Source organism: Ochotona princeps, chromosome 11 (assembly GCF_030435755.1).
Source record: "Ochotona princeps isolate mOchPri1 chromosome 11, mOchPri1.hap1, whole genome shotgun sequence".
Lineage (NCBI taxonomy): Eukaryota > Metazoa > Chordata > Mammalia > Lagomorpha > Ochotonidae > Ochotona > Ochotona princeps.
Genome location: NC_080842.1, coordinates 44,886,110 through 44,905,929, shown reverse-complemented (window position 1 = coordinate 44,905,929; position 19,820 = coordinate 44,886,110). Strand labels below are relative to the sequence as shown.

The window sequence follows — 19,820 nt, the reverse complement described above, 5'->3', positions numbered from 1 at the left end:
TGAGAGCAAGGCTAACTGCATTCATCCATTCAACAAATATTTAAGAAGCACCTCTTTATTTGCCAGAACATTCTTAACGGTCTGAGTGAGACGCCGAAATAAAGTAGACAGAATTCTCTGAACTTGTAAAATTTTCATTTTTATAAGCAACGGTACACATAAACTACAAATGCAATAAGTAAATGATAGAATGTGGCAACATAAGTACCTTGTAAGGCAGTACATGAGAAAATTAGAACACAAAGAAAAACACAAAACAGACTGCAGTTGCAAAAAAGTAAAAAGGACAGCTCACATCTCTACTGCTTTATCAGGAAGGTCCCACGGCAGGTGATGGAGTCAACCATGAAAGTATCTGAGAGAAGGGTTCCAATCAAATGCAACAACCTCTTCCCAGGCCTTAAAGTGGCACGTGTGGGTCCTGTTCAAACAGCAAAACGAAACCCAGTGGTCTGGGATGGAATGAGAAAGAAAGATACGGTAGAAAAGGCCAGAGAAGTAATAAAAGGCCAAATTACAGAGTTTTTGCTGGAAAAAAAAACCCAGAAGATTCTTGTCAAAACAGAGACAAGGTGAGGGCTAACATATTTTGAAAATAAGTAGGACATTATTTTACAATAAATCAGATGCTAGATTTAAGAAAATGAAGAGTTAAAGATGATTACAAAGGTTCTGAGCTGGCCCACAGTGAGGCTAGTAAGAGTGGAAAGTAAGTGACTGAGGAGGATGATCACGCTGGTTTGGCTACGGACATCGAAGAGGCCCATCACATAAGACCAAAGGAAGGTAAGCAGGCGGTGGTAAAGCTAACATAGCAAACTACGGGCGTTCCTTTACTGATGGCCATTAAAACATTTCAGGAGAAAAATCTAAGCCAACATAAGATTAGTGGAAGAAGAATTGTAGGTAGATACACTCTTGGATTTCTGTGTTCCTTGTCTCCTGGTATTCGTGCACCCTGTACAATTCCCATCCCCAAAAGTGTGGACAGGAGCAGTAACTTGTTTGTAACCAACAGAGAAGTGTCAGTTCCAACTTTGGATCCCCACCTCTCTTGCAATGACCATCAGGGTCGCCCCGGAGCCCTACCCCCATACACAAAAAAGAATAGTCAGAGAAATACAAGGAAAGCTTAAAACCAAACAGGAAACGGTCAGCATGGATCCCCATATACCTTACTAGACAGGACACAAAGATTAGTTACTCCTCACTAGGGTATCGAAGATTTCTCTGCACTCCCCTCCTAAAACTGTTCTTGCACCTCAACTGTTGACATATGCCTTGTTAAAGTTATAAGCCAGTTTAGACTATCCTAAAATCTGCCAAGTTCAGCAAAATTATGCATCAACACAATAAACTGCTAAAAACTAAAATGAAAACAGACACAAGACAGCTGAATAGTACCCTATAGCCACTTAAAGGTGTAGAGCAGTCGGTTCTGTGTACAAACAAAAATTGAAGTGTCGATGAAGTAGTCACAGGATGTGGTTAAGAACTTGCATGGTTTTAACATATTGATTACTCAATACCATGTCAATTCCATAATGCTGTAAATTGTTCTTGATGTTGTGCTGGGGCTTCTAATTGATCGGGATGATATTCTGCCAGCTCTACGTTCAGACCAGAGATTGTCTCCCCAAGAAACTGTTGAATTTATCTGGATAATAAGATGCTGGACTCTATGCTTGATGCATACTTGCAATGAAAGAATCTTGACTGAATTTGAACTGTGGTAATGCAACAAGGTGGAGGAATCCACCATGGCGGGAGGGCACGGGGAGGGGTTGGGGGAATCCCAGAGTCTATGAAAATGTGTCACATTATGCAACATAATAAAAAAATAAAAATTAATAAAAAATGAAAACCAAAGGGGGGATAAGCCTGCAGACATCCCAGAAGCTAGTGGTAATCACCAGTGAAAGGGAAAAGCAGGAAAAGCCAGGTCCAGACACCATCAGTGCAGCCTCAGGGTCCTGAACAGATGCATTTCCAAAAGGTGCTGGAAGGGGTGAAACTATATGGAAACTGGTCAGTCCTAGAGAGCATACATTTAACTGTTTCGCTGGCAGTTCCCCTTTTATGCGGAGGTAGAGATGCCGACTGCAACATATCATCACTTTGCAGTATGCTACTCTCCATTATACAGTTCATCTACGAGAACATATGTATATGCGTATTCACCTATATGGCGCGGCATTTTGCATAAATGTTGTCTTGCATCAGAGAGAACATACGATATTTGCTTTTGGGGCATTGGCATATTAACATGAGCACTCAGTCTTAACGGGCGCCTTTGTAAGGACAATTAGTGCCAGAGTTGTACAACTTCACTGTCTATGAGGCTTTGACAGTTGGTATTTCAAAACTGGCTAACACATAATAATTAAAGTCATCTCAATTACTAAATAGATAAAATAGGCTATTTTTATACTTATCATTATTACAAGACACACCTAAATTGGCTTTTAATTTATTTTTCAAAAAATTCATTACAACCAACTCTAAGAAGCTAGTCTTGTATCCAAGGCCTTGCTCTAACAAGGCACGCTCAGTGAGAGAGGCTAACCTGATTGTGTACATCCATACTCTGTATGCAAACCAATGTTATTTATAAAGTACTGCTGCTACTGTCACACAAAGACTGGGTTGTACATTTATGTGATTAATATTCAACTTTTATCTGATTTATCTATGGTGAGCATCCCATTTTCCTATAATGCTTTGAAAGCAATTTCTTCTCTATTAATTCAATTCAATGAAGATGCACTGAACACTTACATAGTTAGATAAAAGTGAAATTCGAATAAAAAAGAAATATTAAAAGTTCCTGTTCTACAACATATCCAAAATAGGTCTTTCTTTTGTCTTCAATATACTTTGTGTGTGTGTGAGTGTGTATGTGTACATTTAATCACACTTATCTATACATACAATACATACGTAGCAACACAGCTGCTCCTTGTCCAACCAGCTTTTCTTGGGATTTGTTCCATCATTAATTGGCTAAAACAGAGTCACTGCTCATGTGTTTTTCTTAGTTCAGTTTAATGATCTTCATTAAGCTCACTAATGGCCTTTTGAGGAATACTTAAGTATAAGACTAAAACATGGCATGAAGAGTTTCCAACTGATGTTGTTAACTAACAGCCTCTCTATTTTCTTTTGTATGCCTTTCCCCATTTGAATATAAGTCCCTACATGGCAGAAAATTCGATTTGCTTTTCGCTGATGTAAATTTTGGCTCATGGGAGGTATTCAATAAACTTTAATTGACCAACTTCTAAAATATAAATATGCAATTAGAAAAGCAAATGGAAATAGTGTTAGATAAATGCATATTAAGTACAGCTGAATAAGAGCTTACAGCATGTTTCCGTCATAGCTTTTATTCAAAAATTTGTTAAATTAATTGGAGAATCATTTTTAAATGCCCATGTAGTTAACTACCACACTCGAAAATTAAATCTAGCTCTGTGATTTCTCACCACTGTTACCAAAAAATGGAAACAAACTATGTAATCATATTTCCAACAAAGGAAAAATGTCTTTGTATTAACAACAAAAAGTTATTCCTGGATGATAAATTCAAAGCAGAATTTATTGCAAGGATCATTAAATTAAGGCAAAAATCACAAAATGTATCTTCTTTAATGGTCTTCTGAGAGAGACAGATAAAATGACTTCAAATTGCTAAAATTAGGAATATTAAATTAAACACAATGTAAGACTCAAAGATTTATCCTGTACTCCCACTATCGCTCTCTGCATTACTGTTGAGCATACCCTAATTATCTAGTAATCTAGTAGGACATGCTGGTAAGCATATTTAAGACTGATCTTTTTTTTTTTTTTTTTAAAGCAGGCTGCTAAATGAAGAACCATTTATTGTATGTTCAAAATGCACAATCTATTCACATAGTATAGATTTCTCACAAGATAAAAATACATCCTTATATCTCACATTATTGTCTATTTTCTAAGATTTTACTTCATTTAGTATGAGGAATCACATGAAATTATACAAATGAGCCATTTTTAGCCTGCAAGGCACTGCTGGCTAAATGTCAATGATTTACTAACATTGTAAAGTATAGCTGTTGCAGCGTATTTTGTGAAAGGAAAAGTGAATGTTAGCACTTTATGTAAGCAAAACACAATGGCAAGACAATAGTAGGCCAAGAGACCTACCCACAGTCCTCCATCAATGAAATCACTAGGTGATTAAGCTTTATAATATGTGTATTTCCCCAAAGAACAAGAATTGATTGGAGCTTGACTTGGCTTTTAATCTAAGAGCACAGAACACATAAATTGGCCTTGTGAAGTTCAATGATACTAGATTTAATTTTTTAACAAAAAGAACCTTGGATAATCCATCTCTCCTTGGGTTTCAAGTAAGAAACACCAAGATAATGAACCAGATCTGATGGTTACACAAGCTTAAAGAAAAAATGTAGTTCAAGTTAACAGGGAACACGAGAACAGAGTTTGTCCTTCCGGCAATTCTGACCCATGACAAATCTAAGAAGTGCCAGCAATGTAGCACAGTGGGCAAAGCTGTCATCTGCAACACCTGCATTCCATATCAAAGTGCTTGTTCAAGTCTGCTGCATTGCTTCTTACTGTCCTGCTAATGTACCTGGGAAAGCGGCAGATCATGGCCCCAGTACTCGGGACCCAGGTGTAGGTCAGGGCTCCAGCTTTAGCATGGACCAGCCACACCACACTCTGAGGAGTCGACAAAAAGGTGCATGACATTGTCTCTCATTTGTCTCTCATTCTCCATGTCACTCTGCTTTCCAAATAAATAACTTTTTAAAATAAAAAGATCCAAAGAGGGCACATGAAGCCAAAACTGCTAATTCTGAGTCAGATATTAAAAAAATGTGAATGGACATAATACATTTTAATATATTTTTAAACTATTAATATGCAGAACTAATTTAAACAGATAGGAAAACTGAAGATTAGTAAAACAGTTGCTGTATTCTTTGCCCCATTTTAAGTAATAAAATACAGGCTATTAAAGTGATAGGATATTATTAACCAAGTTCTATATTTCATGTGATACTCACCAGGTTTCCACCAATGACAATCATCTGTTCAGAAATCTTAAAAAGGACAGTACACTGCACTTAGATTTACTTTTCCTTACTCGCCTCCAGTCTATTACTAAGTCTTCCTTTCCCAATTATTTACTTATTTACTTTCATTTTATTTAAAAAGGAAGGGAGAGGAGGAGAGAGAGAAGCAGGGAAAGCAGGGAGGAGAAAGAAGAGAGCCTTCATCCATTGACTCACTCCTCAAACGCTCACAATGGTCAGTTGAAGCCAGAAGAAATTCACCCTGAGCCGCTTGCAGGAGGTGGCAAGAACACAGTACTTAGCCATCACACACCAGATCCCACAGAGCTACTAGGAGGACACTGGACCACTAGCAGAGTTGTCGGGTTTCAAGCCGAGTGCTTGTCTGAGTAAATCTTCCAAGTGGCAATTTAACCATTGGCAGGACATGCCCACCTCAGTCTTTGCCATTTTGGTAAGGATTATTATGATGCGGACATTTTTGGTCCTTAAAGTCTCCTGTGGTGGAGGCTTGGTACTGCAATGTCAGGAAATGCTGAGCATGTGGGAGCCTAATGCCTAATAGAAAAATCCTAATTAGAGGCATGGCCTCAAAAGAAGGTATGATAGTTGTCTTTGCCTCCTCGTCTATTCTTGCATTGTCGAATACTGTGACTGCTCCTGTCTTAATGTGTTCCTGCTGCTGCCATTGGCCACGATCTGATGCAGTCAGTGTTGTTCACTAAAACTGAGCCAATGTCACTACTATGCCCGTGAACCTCAACGACAGGTGAGCTTTTACATAAACCCTTTCTCTTTATAATGTTAACCTGCCTCAAGTATTTTATTATAGCAATGAAAAGCTAGTAACACACACATATTTGAAGAATACTGATTTTTCTGTAAAGTTTTCTTCAATTTGTATTTATCCAGTGATTTCTCAAGACCATATTGAGCTTCTGCATTTTTTGGCAAAATTTCTCCTAATTTAGTGCTGTGGTTTACTCATAGCTACATGGTTTGCATTTTTTCTCTGCTTTCTGTTTGCAACTGTACTACTGGTATGTTGAAGTCCATTAGTGTTCCTACTTGGAACATGTTTAGATGTGCCACAGAAAGAACACACATGTAAAAGTTTTAGACATATGTTATGGGGTTTTATATCAATACCAATTAATATTTATTAACTAAGATGTCTTTAAACAGAAATACACATAGAACAAAGCTAAACAACTAGTTAATGAAAATATTATGACAAAAGAAATGTCATGAACCTATGATGAACATAGATGCAAAGATCTTCAATAAAATATTAGCCAACAGGATCCAACAATACATTAGGCAGATTATTCACCCGGACCAGGTGGGATTCATCCCAGGCATGCAGGGATGGTTCAACATTCGCAAAACAATAAATGTGATACATCACATCAACAAGTTGACTCATAAAAACCATATGATCCTCTCAATAGATGCAGAGAAGGCATTTGATAAAATCCAACACCACTTCATGTTAAAAACCCTAAATAAGATAGGCATAGAAGGAACATTCTACAACATAATCAAAGCAATTTATGATAAACCCAATGCCAATATCATACTAAATGGGGAAAGACTAGAAGCCTTCCCGTTAACATCTGGAACTAGACAGGGATGTCCACTCTCACCGCTACTCTTCAATATAGTTTTGGAAGTTCTTGCCAGAGCTATTAGACAAGAAAAAGCAATTAAAGGAATACAAATTGGAAATGAAGAATTAAAATTATCACTATTCGCAGATGACATGATTCTCTATATAGGAGAACCAAAAGACTCAGTCAAAAGACTATTGGAACTCATAAGAGACTTTGGTAAAGTAGCAGGATACAAAATTAATGAACACAAATCAATGGCATTCGTGTATACAAATAATTCCGCCACTGAGGAAGAAATTGTAAGTACAGTTCCCTTTAAAATAGAGGAAAGGAATCTTAAATACCTAGGAATTAAGTTAACTAAAGATGTGAAAGACCTCTACGATGAAAACTATAAATCATTTAAAAAAGAAATAGAAGAAGATCTTGAAAAATGGAGAACCTTACCATGTTCTTGGATTGGTAGGACCAACATCATCAAAATGGCCATATTACCAAAAGCAATATATAGATTCAACGCAATCCCAATCAAAATCCCAGCAATATTCTTCTCAGAAATAGAAAAGATGATACAGAAGTTCATCTGGAACCACAAAAGACCACGAATAGCTAAAGCTGTCTTGAAAAATAGAAATCAAACCAGAGGCATCACAATTCCAGACCTCAAAACATACTATAGAGCAGTGGTTATCAAAACAGTCTGGTACTGGTACAGAAACAGAGAAGAAGATCAGTGGAACAGAATAGAAACACCAGAAGGGGATCCACACATGTATAGTCAACTAATCTTTGACAAGAAAACAGAAAACAATCCAGGTAAAAAACCTTGGTCTATTCAATAAAAGCTGTTGGGACAAATGGATAACAGCTTGCAGAATAAAGAAGCAGGACCCGCACCTGTGGCACTATACAAAAATCAGCTCTAATTGGCTCAAGGACTTAAATCTACACCCAGAAACCATTAAACTACTAAAGGAAAACATGGGAAGTACACTCCAAGATATAGGAACAGGGAAAGACTTTTTAGAAAAGACGCTTAAAGCAACGGCGATCAAATCCAAAATGAACAAATGGGACTATATCAAACTAAAAAGTTTCTGTACAGCAAAAGAAACAATTAAAAAATTGAAGAAACAACCTACAGAATGGGAAAAAATTTTTTGCATTCTACACAAGTGACAGGGGACTAATATCTAGGATCTACAAAGAGCTTCAGAAACCCAAGGATAGTGAAAAAATAAACCCTGTAGCAAAATGGGCAAAGGAAATGAACAGATGTTTCTCAAAAGAACAGATACAAATAGCTAATAAATATATGAAAAGATGCTCAGGCTCTCTAGCCATCAGAGAGATACAAATGAAAACCACCTTGAGGTACCACCTAACTCCTGTGAGACTGGCCTACATTCAGAATTCGAAAAACAACACATGCTGGCGTGGATGTGGGGAAAAAGGTACCCTCCTTCACTGCTGGTGGGAGTGTAGGCTAGTACAATCATTGTGGAAATCCATATGGAGAGTGCTTGGAAAATTGCAAATAAAGCTGCCATATGACCCAGCAATTCCGCTCTTAGGAATATAACCAACAGAAGTGAAATCTGCATACGAGAAGGGGATCTGTAATCCTATATTCACAGCAGCACAATCCACAATAGCAATGTCATGGAAACAAACCAGATGTGCGTCTAAGGAAGAATGGTTAAAAAAACTGTGGTACATCTATTCAATGGAATATTATTCAGCTGTCAAGAAGAACGATATTATTCTATTCAAAACCAGGTGGTCCCAACTAGAAACTATTATGCTCAGTGAAATGAGTCAATCACAAAAGAATAAATACCATATATTCTCTCTCATATAAGAAAGCCAACATGGAAAGGTAGAGTTCATCAAGTGCCCATGGAGTTCTGATCTAAATATAGATTGCTGCAAGTCAGGTCCCACGGCAAGAGATGGTGAAAATTCTCTGTTCTAGGCATGTTGGCATTTCATGGATGAAGCAACAGCAGAGTACATTTAGCATGTTGTGAACATGAATATGGCAAATTGGCAGTTTCCGTCAGTTGCTGGCAATAGTTTAGAGTGATGACAAATATTATTTTGATTTTTTTGTGTGTTATTTAGTTATGAGGAAAGTGTATGTTAAGCAGTCCATTTGATGGTTTACTAATTTCCTTGTTGTTGAGAAGTCCGAGTTGATTATGTATTTAATATGATAACCATTTGTGTGCTGTGAATTGCATTAAGAGTTATGTAGGGCAGAGTTGATGCTTACTAAATGTACAAAATGGATTGATGAGATTAGCCAGTTAAATCTTTTCACCAGTAAGACACTCAACAGCCCATGAGACATTTATTAAAAATGTCAAGTAAATCCTCTTATTTTTGTATCATAGTGTCAAATAGCAGTAAAATAAACATGTTAAGATCCTTAATCTACTGCTATGTTTCACTGTAAAATTTACCTTTGTTAAAATTTGCTTCTGTTCAAATTTGTTGAGATCGCACATAAAAGTATCCTAATATTACTTTGGCTGGTATTTTCTAATTACTGTATAATATTTTGGGAATGCAAATTTTATTTGAATGTCAATTACAGTTAAGCATGTGCCATTTGTTTTTCTTGCTCAGGTTTTGTAATTTGATGGAATGTTTTTATTATAGCTTAATAAATGTTTGCTTTATTTAAAAAAAAAAAAAGAAATGTCATGAACCTATCCCCGTACTTAACCCTATAGTAATGATTTAGCATTTGCTAGTCCTGTGATTTTACGGACTAGCAAATTCTTGGAATAACAAGAATGTATGGTATTGTTTATCTTTACGTATATATTAAAGCAATGAGCTTACACTGACACCTCTAATTCTAATCTGTTATAACACCACTACATTCATTTTAGCAACCCCCCTTTATTTCTGATTCTTTCTAGAACAATGGGAAAACTGGTTTTCATTATCTAAAGTTAACTTACCTATTTGTTCAATACAAGTACACAGATAAAATGAGACTTCATATGTGCGCATGACACACTGATAGCCTGTACTGGATTCAAAACTGTGCCCATATGAGAAGCCAGTGTTGTAGAAAGAAGCTTTTTTATCCTGGCCACAATACAGGCTCCTGTACAGGAAGCATTCACTAATTAAGATTCTAGTAGTTATATGCAATGTTTATCCTGAGTCCTATGGAATCAAGATGCTGTTTTCTAAAATAATTTTGGTTAGGGATTTTCTTTCCTATATATTATGGTATTCACTTCTAAGACAACTGATTTTATTTTCAATGTTTGCATTATATTTTCGTTTCCTGTTCACATGAGCATTCATCATAATTGTTTATTTTGATAATACCTGAAATTGCTATAACTCCTAGAGTCAGTTATTTAAAAAATCAACTTTCTTGTAGATGTTTCAAGTTTAAGTTGGCTTCATTAAAACTTTCTAATAACATTAATTCAAAGGAGCAAGAAACCCAAATTCAATGTAATTATTTTAATTAGTTAATAATTGTATTGCCTCTTAATTATTCATTTGGAAAAATACTGTACTATCTATATTAACATATACACTAAAATATATCCAATACATCTTTCTAGAATTGTCAGTTACTTTGAATAACTGCCTATTTCATACATTCAGATTTTAAAAAGTCATTATTGTAGTCTCTATTACTCCATCACTATATATTCCCATAAATGCAAAGCCAGGAAATAAGTTCAACAACTGGTATGAATTAGAACAACAACAACAAAATTACAGCACCATGACAAACACACCACTGAGCAACCAACGCATGGGTAACAAAAACAAAACACAAAAGTCTCTTGGGTATCCAGATGTGGGGATACAATGCAATATCCATTCCTGCTTCCAAATCAAAGATGGATTCCCAATAAAACTGTTGGACATGTGTAGACAATGGGATGCTGGACTGTCTGACACTGTACCAGCAATGTCGGAGCACACTTACATAACAGACTGATGGAAGTATGACTCCTTATGAAGGACTATACTATTGTAGCAACATGAGGAAAATCTGTCGGAGGGTGGGAGCTTTGGGGGAAATCACAGTCCATACAAAATTGTACCATAAAATTTAAAAAATAAAAATAAAAAATTAACAAAAACAAAAAAGTTACTGAAATTATAATATTTCATCATTAGGTTGTAGGGATATTTTTTCAAATAATATATGAAATGACATCTATGTCTAGATTCCATGAAGGTTCTAACACTACATATTGGTCTAAAGAGCTGGTAGATTTGAGGATATGAAGAAGGAATTCACAAGATTAACAAGATTCACCCATGCCTATTTAAATTCCATTTTAAATTAGTTTTAAGGAGAGTGTACTGCACAGTGCAGACTTGCCAATATTGAAGACAGTTTTACTGAAGAGTATATTTCAATGTTGCATGTTCCACAAGACTAATGGCCACCTGCTTTGTGTCAGCACAGTATCTTAGCACATATGGGCCCCTAAAGACATATTTGTGAATGGAATGAATAGATGATAGATGGCCTGAGAAACAAAAATCTTATGTAACACATATCAAGATATATCCATTATAGAATTTTTATAAGCATAAAACATTGGGAATGACTTGCAATAAATGCAGTCATTAATTATTTATTCTCATATTATCATAAAACTATCTAAAAGCTGTTTTGAAAAAAAAATGAATGTCTTGAAAAGATAGTCATATCCATAGTTAAGTGAAATAAGCCACAGTAACATTTTAATAGGAGATAATTATGAAACCATATGCACCAAAAGCTGAGTGATATTTAGCTTGGAGATAAATATTTTACTTCTGTTTTTGTCAATATGTGGCTTTGTTTGTTTGTTTGCTTACTTGTTTCAAAGAGAGGGAATAACAAATAGATCCTCCATTCATGGGTTCATTCTCCAAACGGCCGCAACACTGGGGCTGGGCAAGACTGGAACTTCCTTCAGGTGTAGTTGGAAGTACCCCACGCACCTGACCTATCTTTCACTGTTTTTCAGGCACATTAGCAGGGAATTGGGTTGGAAGTAAAGCACCCAGAACTCCAATCAGTGCCACAGTGGATGTCAGTGTCACAGCTGGCAGCTTTTACGTGGTACACCACAATATCAACTATAAAGTTTCTGTAAAAACATCTTACATTGATAAGAAAAATACTGCCATTACTTTTAAAAATCAAAACTTTTAACCCACAAATTTTGGATCTAGAATTGATTCCCAAAGAAATCAGCAAAATACTATTAATCTGAAATAGTGATATGTTACCTTACTATAGAGGAAAGGCAACGAAGCTTTGGTCCTTTTTGCAGGTCTTCCACCTTTAGGTGAACAGTGTTCACGCCGTTTTCTATACCCCAGTGGTATAGATGTGCACATTACAGTTCACACTCCACTGCTGCATTCAAATGTCTATATCTATAGAACTGGGACAAATTAAGTGTTTCAATGCTGTTCCTTACAAAATATTTTCACAGTAGGAACAGAAACAGTTGAGTGCTAAAACATATTTATGTAAAAGCTAAATTAAACAAAAAGCAAGTAGAACCTCCCACTGGGAAAGCTACGGAAGTTACAACTGATCAAAACATAATTTTAAAAATGCATGACCAGAAAAATTAATCTTGGTGTTGGAGGAAAAGGAGAGTTAAGAGAAGCTCACTCTTTTGGTGTTCTTTCTTTTCTTTCCTTCCTTCCTTCCTTCCTTCTTTTTTATCCTCCTTCCTTCCTCCAATTTTGGCTTCTTTCCCCTGCATTTTTCCATTATTGTCTCAAATATTTTCCATTGAAACATATATTTTTAAATCACATCTAATTAAATAAATGTTTAACTTACATGTGATATAACATAATAATCAATGAGATCTACAAAATCAACTGTTTAGTCCCATACATTTGAGAATATGTGATTTATCTTTCTGTGCCTGGTTCATTTCATTTAACAACAATGAATATCAAGAATGTGTCAGCATGATCATCATCCATTTTACTTGTAAGCAACAAAAATAATCCATTTCATTACTAGGAAAACACTCAAGGACAAAAAGTCTGATTAAAGATGTTTTGGTTATGACCAAAAAATACAGGCAGAAAAAAAAATTGACAAATTGAATTTTACCAACAAAAAGCTTGTCACAGCAAAGAAAACAACAGAATTAAGAAACAGTCTGGAGACTAGAAAGAAGTATCTGCAATCTATTCATTTGTCTCGCGACTACTGTCTGATTCCCTCAGCACTGAAACAAAAATTAGTGCCGTTTCCAGATGAACTAATCATAAAATAGCAGAGTTTAACTTCAGCTGAAGAGTGTGCAGAGTCCAACATCACCTTCCTTTGGTATTCCCCACTGCCCAGATCTGGCTATTACAGCCATACGGAGAATACATCAGCAGACAGAAAATCTGTCTCTATTTCTGTCTCACCCATTCTTTCTATAACTCTATCTAATAAATAACTTTTTAAAAATATCTTGATCACTGTGAAGAGATTAGTTTAAATTGTTAAATGTTTAGTTAGATTCAAATTTCAAGAGAACAGATTCCTTTAAAAATTCAAATATTACTATCCATAAAATGGGATAGTATCTATAACTCCCACAATGAAAATATCAGATATAACATGAAGTATGATTAAGTGTATTTATCTTGCAACTAGAATCAGAAAGATGGCTCTGTGTTGCTAATATTTGATACCCATTTCCTTCAAAAGAAACTGGAAAGCTTTTTAAAATATCTGTAAGTAAAAAATAAAAGTAAATATTATACAGACCCTCCAATTTGTAACCTTGAGATAATGATTACAACAGGAAGCAAAACACATGAGCCTTTCTATGGTGACACAAAGTTTAGTAAAAGAAAAGTTAACAGACAAAAATTACTAAGATATAAAAATTACAAAAGAAGATATGAGAATAAGACACTGGATTGGATTGCCTCTTGAATTTAAAAAAAAAAAAAGGTAAGGCTTCAAAAGGCAAAAAAAACATACACACATACATAAATTAATTGCAAGCAAGAGCCCAAGACATGGTGGGGTAATATTGCAGAAATTAAGGTAACCAGTGAGAATAGCTTAGCATGTTAAAGCAGGATTTAGACTTTTTATGCTATTTTACAAATCTCAGGTGTTTCTCGGCACAATCTTCTGAGCTTAATTTTGTTTACTATGCAAAAATTGTATACACTTTTCTTTAAATATTCATCCAGTAGCTGGTAGAACTAGAATCGCTAGTTTAGATCTTTGGAGTTAGGATTATAACAAAACATAAACCCAAAATGTAACAAAACAAACAAAGTACTCCTCTTTCAAGGACAATGTGCCTTCCTCAACTTATTTGGATAAATACTAGGAAGAGTACATGGTTAAATGGACAACCACGTGCCACTGGGATCCAAAAAAAGGGGGGATTGAAAGTTTGTTCCTCACCAGGAACAGGGTCTCCTGCCATTCAGAGCTTTCCCACCTTAGCATGCAAACTTCTTTCCTAACAAAGCTTTTCCTCTCTCTGAATGACAACCCAACCCCCTCCAGGTAATCCAGACTCAGCTGCTTCCTCCAATACCTCTTTTCTGACTCTACTGGATGCTCCCAAAAGGATTACAAATTTTAGGGAGTCAGAAATGACTACGCCCGTCTGGACTCCAACATTTACAAGCTCTGTGGCCCAGGAGACATTTTGCCCCTCCAGGCCGTATCTTCCCATCTGGAGAATAGGACCTGGGGAACAGAACAACTGAAGGGTTAATTAAACATAATAACCTAAGGTCTGCAGGAAAGCTATCATTGTTATACTTATGTTCTTAATGACATGCTGTAAGTGGATATGTTTATCTTTCAGTAATTAATAAATCTGAGTTGCAAATCTTCATAAATTATGTCAATAGAGCAGTTCTATACAACAGAACAAATGAAATGAGTTCTGGGTGAAGATATCAGTCTGAATTCATGTCTTTACCACTTTCCAACTGTGTAACCTTGGAAAACTAACTCAACTTGTATAAAATTCCTCAGTAATGGGAACACATAAACAGAAATTGAATTAAATGGGAAAATGGGTTAGAATGCAATGAACTGCAAAAGAGAAATATGTTTCCCTGCAGATTATCATTCACTTTATGTCTTGAGTCAAACTGAAGCAAGACTGGGAACACTGAATCATCTGTCTTCTTAAATGTGAATATTTTGTTCAGATTTCTGCAAAGAGTAAACTAAATTCGTAACTCAACACAGAAGCAAAATTCAACATTTACTTTTTAGTTTTTATTCAAGTAAGAGCAACATAGCTAGGATGGGGAGTGAGACTATGTTTAAGTATGTGATATTTTAGAATCCCTACAGTAATGCCTCAAGCAAAGCCAGTATGCTTTTTGTTGCAGTGAAGATATGAGAAGATCCCAAAGAAATGAAGTAGTGAATGGAACATCACCCATGAAATCTTCAGTGGGATATACTTTAGCAGTTTCAACACCTAATGTGTAAAAGTAAAGAACAAGCTAAAACTTATGTAGTCTTCATTTATATTCCTTTTCTGCAACTAGCAAGAACATATGGTCCATCAAACTCATTCCCTTATGCACATTTTTTTTCTGTTCCAAGAGCAGGATGTATTCCCAGCTACATTAATCATATTCTAAAACCAAGTTTATGTTTTGATATCTAGGTTTTTGTGCAGTCCCTGTAGCATTATGAAAGCATGCAGTTTTCTTTGCTTATGTAGACTAGATATACATTAAAAATAACAAGAAAATCTAGACTTAGCCAAATACTATACAACTAGCAGATGTTTTTTTTGGAAATCTCTTTTGATGGTGATATTGCTATATACATTGTAAGAAGTCCCAGCATGGTAGCCTAGTAGCTAAAGTCCTCATCTTGCATGCACCAGGATCCCATATGGGTGCCGCATCACGTCCCGGCTGCTCCACTTTCCTTCCAGCTCCCTGCTTGTGGACTGAGAAAGCAGTAGAGGGTGGCCTAAAGCTTTGGGACCCTATAACTTTGTGGGAGACCTGGAAGAAGATCCTGGCTGCTGGCTTCAGACCAGCTCAGCTCTGGCTGCTGTGACCACCTAGGGAGTGAACCAGTGGATGAAAAAAATCTTTCTCTCCGTCTGTACTTCTCGCTGTAAATCTGACTTTCCAATGACAAATAAATCTTTAAAAATATACAGTATAAAAATGACACATTTAATTCTATGCTATTTGCTTCTGTTTATGCATAGACATATAATCATAATATTGTCAAATCAACGTGCTCCCTACCTGGTGTCTCTGCTACCAGGCTGGTCTCCCAGGCATGCTTTGAGAATAACAAGCTTACTCCTGGCTTGTATCTTCCGCTTGCTTCCAGGACTGTCAGTGAGCCTTAAGGCTGCATAAGCCACCGGCAGCCTATAACTACTACAACGCACAGACACCTTATGCATAAACATGTGTTTCTCACTACTCATTACTGATTATTTTTAACTTTTGTGCTTTAATAAAAATGTGGAAATTTTCTGGAAATGTTAAAATGATTACTAAGTGATTCTTAAAGGCATTTTAAATTCAATGGAAAACACAAAATATTAGAGCTCAATGTGCTTCCTTCTAATTATTAAAATCCTACTCGGTTATGTTGCTCAGAATCTTCTGTAGCCAGTTAACCTTTCATTTTTTTCTCATCTTACCATGTTTTCAGTTGTCCTTGGACAGAACAAGACTCAATCTTTTCAATCTTCAGATCATAGTCCAATTATAGGTACTGAACAATTTTAGCTCATTTTTAGTCTCTAAATGACCTTTTTTTCCACCTGTAATCCACCCCAGAATGTAAACACATGTAGGCCACAAACATAGCCTACATAATTTTTATATTATCCATATTACTTTTACCAGAGCCAACAAAAGACAGCAGAAAAGGGTTTTGCTATTGCAGCACAGCAGGTAAAGTTACCTCCTCAAATCAGGCAACCCACACACGAGCATCTGTGGACATCCTGGCTACTCCACATCAGTTTATCTCCCTGCTATTACACCTGGGAAAGCAGCAGAGACCAAAGATCCTGAGACCCCGCCACCCATGTGGAAAATCTATTTACAGTGAAAAGTTTAGAGATAAAATTTTTATTACACCAATGTAAGTTAATACACTAGATGGTAATACTTAAATATTTTAGTGAATATCTTAATTAATGGAAATGACCACCAAGTTTAAAACACAGAATCTTGTCTTACTGTCATAAAAAAAAATCTTGATTTGCTAAATTGGGTCAAAAAGAAAAAATCCAGAGATTTTAGCTGTCTTAAGATCAAAGAAGTAAAACACAATTGTACATATTAAAAACATTTTCAAATACTTTTCATTACATTAAAAATTTTTGTAAAACTTTTCCAAACATGAGTTTCCTAGAAGGCTAAAGTTACTTGATAGCAGCTAAAAATATCCGTGACAGCCGCTAACGTTAGATCAAAAAAATTAACAATTCTTACAAAAATATATCTTCAGTAAGTCCAAAGGCCACCTTGCTGTCCTCTTAAATTTATGTCTGAATTTTTTAATAAAACCATTAGTAATAAGAATCGAAAAATACTCAGAAACTCAGTGCATATTTCAGTATGACACACAGCGGAACAATCTCCAAGACTGCTGAAAACAAGACAGGAAGGATATGCTTTGTAGCTACACTTACAGTGGGTTGAACACAAAAAAACAGAAAAACAAGAAATAGTTTGTCTTTGTAGTTGATGAGTAACATAATTTCAATCATTTAGGGTCCTTCTGACATCTCGGTTTTATTTCAAAAACTACAATTAAATAACTGTAGAATAAACTCTTTGGTTTTCTACTAAGTATTGTTTTTTACTGATGATAACTCACGGTTCTCACTATGTAGGGAATAACTGGTGACACGGGTGTTGGCAGTGCACGTGTTTGTTTGTTAAATAACGGCTTCTGTAATCTAGGCCCTCCCACAGCAATCTGCTCATCCAACTGTTGGTTCTGACCTTCTGCCACTTTCCCAAGGGAAAGGAAGCAGGCCATACAGAGAAATGGCAAGCTTTCATCTGGAGATACAGAAGGTGCAGGAGAAGCAATTTTGATAAGATATTGTGTCCAATAATGAGGCTCATTGTGAAACTAAAGAAGCCAAATTGGGAACTACTTGAGCACACAAGTAGTATTTTAATCCTTTCATTCACATAAATGAAACTAATCAAATAAATGACAGATTTATAAGAGCATAATAAGTTTCAAAGTAACTTCTCAGAAAATACCCATTAGGTACAAAACTGCAAAGAGTTGCTTTACAGGACACAAATCTGCAATACATGCCTGAATCAAGTGAGTCAAGTGACCGTTGTCACTAATGGAACAAATTAAAATACTACAGCACCTGATCAGGCACATTTTATTATTGCTTGACAAGGATGCCTAATCTAAACGCAAATCAGAGAAATGTCAAACTGAGGTAATGCTCTACAAAGCCATGAGCCTGCAATCTACTCAAGCATCAAAAATCATGAAAGTCAAAGGAAAACCGAGGAAATGTTCTCAAACTGAAGTCAAGATACAGCTAAGGGTAATAAGTGCTTTTGGATTAAATCTTCTGGCAATTAAAGGCTTTTCTAGGAAATCTGGCAAAACATGAATAGAATACAAGATTAACAGAGTATGTGGTCAAACTTCCTGGTTTTATGGAGGAGAATGTTGATCATGAAGAATTTATAAACAATCATAGTTGAATATAATTAACAACATGAGTTAAAATCTGGTGTACAATCTGTTTGTGAAACAGCACTGAAGAGGGAGTGATGGGATGCTGGGTAAGTCTGTGCTTAGTATACCTGTACCCCATATCAGAGGGCCCAATTTAACCCTGGCTCCTCTGCTTCTCATCCAGCTTGCTGATGAGTCCCCACGGAGGGAGCAGGCAATGTCTCAGGAAGCCTCAGATACAGTCCAAGGCTCCTGAATGCAGCGTGGTCTGGTCCCAGCTACTGCAGGCATGGGAAGGGAGCGAGTGTATGCAAGATCTATTTATACTCTCTCACCATCTCCCACTCTACCTTTCAAATGAATGGATAGCCTCATGGTGACTGAGGTTTATATACAATGGGTTGATTTTCCCTTGCTAACCAGAAGACTCGTGAAAAACAATGAATGTTTCACTATCAAAAACCACATTGTTTTAATAATATGCATGAGAAAAGATGAAATAGTTCAAAATGTTGGGCCAGAAACAAAACAGACTTCTTAAAAGAGCTTCCACAGTTACAGCATGGGAAATTCCTCTTTCCTGCACATGGATGTTACTGACCAAAGGATGTTCAAAAGAACTGGCTGCAGCAACTGACCGAAAGCTAAGAAGAAAAATTTTACTAAAATGTTTTAGCAAAAGGATATCAGCTAAGATTCTCTTTTCTAAATTCTAAGCTTATCATTTAAGTGAGAATTGGGGTATTAGCCCAAATCTATCTATAACAAAAATGGATTTCCAGTTAGACTTTTATTTACCACTATACTCTTGCTGTATCTCAACGATAAAGGAGACTAAGAGATGACAAAAAATGACTTACTGCCTCAACTCCACCTATGAGTCATCTAAATGACACCATACACTCTGCCAGTGGATATACAGGTCTGATGAATTACCCTGCAGTAGAAACAATTTTATTGGGCCCCCTGAACCTATGCTACAATTCAACATTGGGTTCTGGTAAGCTTTCACATACTCATGTGTAATCTTGAGAGGAGTCTCAAGACAGAGTTTGTGGCGATAGTTCTTCTGTTTTTATAGCTCATTTTCAACAGGACATGTTGTAAGCTGAATTTTTTCCAGTGTAGCATACATATCTGCAAAGGTCCAAAGGATATCGACCAAAATTGTATTTGAAATAATGCAAATGAACATTATACCAAAATGCAAATAACACAATGACAAATTTGAAACAAAATATACACCTCACATGGCTTGATGTACGTACATTTTTAGTGATTTCAGTGAACCGGTATTACCACCATGCCTTTTCCACTTGCCAAATTAATCAATATACCATGTTCAAAAAAAACATCAACTGAGAAGCGATTAGAGACAGAACATACTCCTATATTTAATATCATATGCTAGGACTTATT

At 36.0% G+C, this 19,820-nt stretch overlaps 1 protein-coding gene across 2 annotated transcripts in view; it reads right to left on the bottom strand.

The window, feature by feature from the left end:
* LOC101535821 (cytochrome c oxidase subunit 7B2, mitochondrial) overlaps window positions 1-4,293 on the bottom strand; it is a 42,377-nt gene extending 38,084 nt beyond the window's left edge. Inside the window, exon 1 of one of the 2 annotated variants that reach the window (XM_058670145.1) lies at window positions 4,189-4,293. The gene's annotated coding sequence lies outside the window, so the exon portion shown is untranslated. The remainder of the gene's footprint in view (window positions 1-4,188) is intronic. The other variant, XM_058670144.1, reaches the window with a different exon arrangement.
* Between the last annotated feature and the right edge of the window lie 15,527 nt (window positions 4,294-19,820).